A 5,203-nucleotide genomic window follows, 5' to 3' on the forward strand; every position below is an offset into this window, starting at 1 on the left:
GGTCTCTTCAGTCTGGGATCCACTGGTTCTTGAGCCCTAAGGACAAACCAGCTGTCAGTGTGAATTATGAAATCTGCCAATTCTACTGTGGAGCTGAAAATAGTTGGTTACTGCAACTATCACATTCAGGGTTCCTGCATTAGAAGCATGTACTCTCCCAGGGATGATGAGCTGGCACCTGTGGGATTGACTAGTCTTATACATTGACATACATACATATACATACATATACATATATATATATTCTAATAAACCCTATGATATAGCTATTTTGGGGGTCAATGATTTTTTATGATTATACATCAATAACTTTCTTTTCCATTGTGGATTATTTAAATTGCGCCCTCATTCTTAGGGCAAAAAAAATCAATTTTGAAGCAAAAGGCAAAAAATATTAGAAGAGGGAGGACATGGAAAGAGAATAATAATAATAATAATAATAATAATAATAATAATAGTACTAAAACTGTTATATATGATGAAGTTTGTTATATGAAAGCAGGAGGAAAAAAATAACAAAAAGAGAAGAAAAAGGGGCACATTTCAGGGCTGGGGTGATGTGGGAACTTTTACTTCAATGATTGAAATATGGTTCAAATTTGGAGGTATATTTATTGAGATGCCATCTACCAGGGAACATTCAGGGACAAGGGAACAGCATTCCCCCTTCTCAACAAGCAGTGAGCTCAGTATGATTTAAGACTTCACAGGCAATATTGGAAACCTTAGAGGATCTCTGTTCCCTTTGCTAGTTGGGGAGATAGCTTTATAGATCAGTGATGATCAGTGAGTCTCACAATGCCTCCAAAACAGAAAACAACTAGTGCAATTTGTCATAGGCAAAATCAAACACAGCTGACTCTCCTCCACTGGAATTAAAACAAAGAGATACTAAGAAGTTTTGCAAAAAAAAAAAAAGTTTTCTTTTCCTCAAAGTTCTCCTTTCTTTTCAGTATGCCAGTGTTTGGACTCTATGTGTGAAAAGCTCCATCTGTGTAGAAAATAGCACATTTGGGGTGGTCTTTACCTTGAAAATGCCCTTCACACTTTAACTCCACTTCTGTGATCTGTTTTATAGAGTACTTTGAAATGAGAAGGGAAGGGAAATGGGCACACTGACACCAGTAGGTATGGCACTGGAGAGGCCCTGCAGCATATATGCCATCCTTACATGAGTTTTGAAGAAGTTTTGCTTTTACCTTACACACACACACACAAAATTTTTGCAAAATCATTCTAAAGCTTTTAAGTATAGGAAGTGGACTTTGCAAGCCCGTCACAAGTCACAACTTGCATGAGTGTGTTTGGCAGGACTCCGTTGTCCTATATACAAGAAGAGATGGGAGAAACCACATAGGATTTTGTGACATCTCTCAACTCTTCTAGGTCCCCCCACCCCACCCATCCAGTCAAAGCTTTACAGAAGGAGGCTTCTCGCTTAGTTTTGAATTTCAGAGTCCTCAATCAGCCCAAGCAAAACCACTATATCTACCTAGGAGAAAAGTAACTAGTTCCCATTGTCCAAGACAGCTCCCTGTATGAATGCCTGCTATAAGTTCCATCTTCAGAACTGATGCAAACTAAACTCCTATAGGGACTGAGCTTCTATGGAGAATGTACAGCAACACAGTCCCCATAAAATCCTATCTAAAATGATGGTCATGTGGTCTCCTGTGGCCTGAAAAGCAGGTGGTCAGAGAAAGCTCCCAGCATCTCGGGAATTTTGGAGAGAATGCCACTTATAGCACAGAATTGCTGCACACATACACCCCACCTCAGGACAATACTGAAGGAGAAGAAAACTCAATAATCATTACAACTACAAAGGAAGGCTAAAATAAAACATCCAAACTCAGATCTGCTGCTTTAGTGAAAACTTCATTCCTTTTGCCCAGAGAGCCCTTTTCTTCTGAATTCCTGGATCCATCTATTCCTGGCTCTAAGTACAGACCAGCTACATTTGCTGGTCTGCACTTGAAGCCAATAGTCTCCTCAGGCTCTAATTCCTTGTCATAGAATCATTGGTGCCAGAAGAATCCCTTTCTGTCAGGGCCAGGTCCTTCAGGGCTCAGCCCATACTTGGACCCTGAGTAAAAGGAGTCTGCATTGTTTGATGAAATGACAGAGCCAGTGAAGGCCTTTCTCTTCACTAAGTGACTGCACTTTTTAACTCACCAGACTCTGAGTTCTGTCGCTTGGTGAACAGGGTTAGTAGGAACTATCTATTTAGAAGAAACTGAGTAAGATTTTAAACTAGGAAATGTTGTCGTAAGAAGTAAATGAAAACATTTATGCATTTGCTCATATTCCCAGGTCATTTAGGTTAGATGGGCCCCTCCACTCCCCTTCCCTCAAAGGGGATAAAAGACATCATAATAAGTAATTTCTCTTGAGATGGAATGTCACTGGGGTTTTAATAGCTTGTGGATATTGGACCCACAGGAGATTCAGCTCTAGACAAATCCGACAACATCAGTTGAGACAGCATTCTCAAAAGCCTAAGAATAGTTTTGTTTTCCCAATATTCACCAATACTATTCCAATACAACTAAGACTTTCTAGATTATTGACATTGGAGTTTAAGCCCTGCAATTTTGTCTTTAAAATTTTCTTACCCATTTTCAGTACTTTGCACTGACATAAAAGTTTTAGAAGTTATGTCTTATAACTAACACATACACACACACACACACACACACACACACACACCACACAAGTTGGATTATTTGATTGCATTGAATCTATGTGTTAAAATGGAAATACTTGACACTTTTGTAAAATTGAATATTTATTCTAAAAATATAAATGTAATACATCTCCTTATTAATGTAGTTTTATAAAATTTTCCCAATAATAGATTAAAATTCTTATGTGTACTTAAAAATACAAATATACATTTTTTTGGATGCTGAGTATATTTGTATCATGCAGCCACTCTAAAAAAATTCCCCTAAATTCCTGACTTTAAACAGTAGAAACAGATGATCTATTGCAGTTCACAAGCCCACTATTCATCTTACAGTGTTGAAAACAATGTATTGAGATGGTTGCATGTCTTTTGAGAAACTCTAAAAGAAAACATTTCCTTGTTTTTTTTTTTTTCTGGCCACAAGAAGCCCACTGGTCTTCAAAATCAGCAATGATACTTCTGCCTTTTTACCATAGTCACCTTTTCCTGTGATTCTTCAATTCTCTCTTCCTCTTCCATTTTTAAGAATCCTGTTTTTGCATTTGAGTTATTTCGATAAACCAAGATATGTCCCTATATTAATGTTGATTACTTTTATTTGAACTGTAACTGAAATTTATGTGAATCTGAATTCCCTTTTGCCATGGAACTTAACATTATTACAGGCGCTTAGGTTTAGGATAAGGCTATTTTATTTACTTATTTATTTATTTTTGTAGAACCATTATTCTGTCTGTAGTTTTATAGTTGGTAAATTATATTCATTGAATTCACTATTTTTTTTTCTTTAATACTGAGGGGGCACTAAGAATAGAGAGTTAAAAAGTACAGTCACTAAAGGGGCACTTTATCACTGAGCTACATCCCTAGACCTTTTAACTTTTCTTTAACTTTCTGCATCAGCCTCTCAAGTAGCTGAAATTACAGGCATCAGCCTTTGTGCCCAGCTTCAATTCACTACTCTTGATAAGTGTTACTATGCTAGATATATCAGTAATACTAGATGCAGTTACATGGCATATATTGTTGTTCATTTGTATTTGCTTCTAAATTTTTCCTTATTCAAGCTAATTTGTCATATGGATACGCGGATTTATTTTCAGGTATCCTGGTTGTTTGAAGGATGTTTTGTGAGAAGGTGGCTCACACTGACTTCTCTTTCTTTACCTCCTCCTTCTGCTCACCTTTCCAGATATCCCGACCTATTCTTCTAGACATTCCAACCTAAATTAAGCTTAGTATAGTGATTTGAGATCCTGATCCAGTGATGAATTTATGGATATCAAATATCTACTGAGACAAAATTAGAAAACTGTAAAAATAATAAATAAAACTTTAAAAATCACTGAACAGATTTAATAGAAGATTAAAGATGGCAGAAGAAAGAGTAAGTAAACTTAAAGGTAAATCAATACATACTCTCTGGCCTAAAAACTATTTACTTAGATTATGAAAGAAAAAAAATACAAAGGGGACAATATCAAAGGAATAACACACATTATTCAAGGAAGAAGAGGAAAAGTAAATATTTCAAAATATATTTAAAGAGATATTAGCTGTCCCCCCTGCCCTCAAATAAAACTGTCCTAGGTTAGTGAAAGACAACTTTAAGAAGAATAAATACAAAGAAAGCTGCCATCAAGAACATCCTAGTAAAGGTTCTGAGAAAAATTTGACTGTAGCCATAGGAAACAACACAAAAAATCAATAGATTATCCCCCAAAAGGCCCATGAATGAAAGACTTTGTCTCCAGGGTAGTGCTATTGGGAGATTACTGAACCTTTAGAAGGTGGACATCCACCAGTCACTAGGGTCCTGCCTTCAAAGGGCACTGAGGGCCCTGGCCCCTTCCTCTTCCTCTTTTTTGGCTTTCTGGCCATGAGGTAAGCACCTTTGCTCTGCTCTTTCATGCCACTTTCCACCATTGCCATCCTAATTCTCACCAGAAGCCTAAAAGCAATGGGCTAATCATGAACTGAAACTTTAACTCTATGAATCACAATAACCTTTTTCTCTTTATGAGTTAATTATTTCAGTCATTTTGTTATAGTGATATAAAGGTAACTAACACAACCTCTAATTAGAAATAATGAAATGACATGTCTTAAAAAAATAAAAGGAAAAGTCAAATAATGATTAGTTCACAATTCTGTATACTGTGAAAAATTTTCTATGCATTGAGTGTGATGGTACTCTCCTGTAATCCCAGCAACTCAGGAGGCTGAAGCAGGAGGATTGCAAGTTCAAGGCTGGTCTCTGCAATGTAGTGAGACCCTAAGCAACTTAAAGAGATCCTGTCTCAAAATAAAAATTAAAAAAAATAAAATAAAAAGGCCTGGGGATGTGTCTCGATCTAATTACCCCTGAGTTCAATCCCTGGTACTGAAAACAAACAAACAAAAATCTAAGAATGGAACCACCAAATATGTTCCAGCCATCCCACTCTTCAGTTATTGGTCCAAAAGAATTAAAATAGGCATACTATAGGGATATAGCCACATCAGTGCTTATAG

Source organism: Marmota flaviventris, chromosome 9, assembly GCF_047511675.1.
Source record: "Marmota flaviventris isolate mMarFla1 chromosome 9, mMarFla1.hap1, whole genome shotgun sequence".
In the NCBI taxonomy this organism is placed as follows: Eukaryota; Metazoa; Chordata; class Mammalia; order Rodentia; family Sciuridae; genus Marmota; species Marmota flaviventris.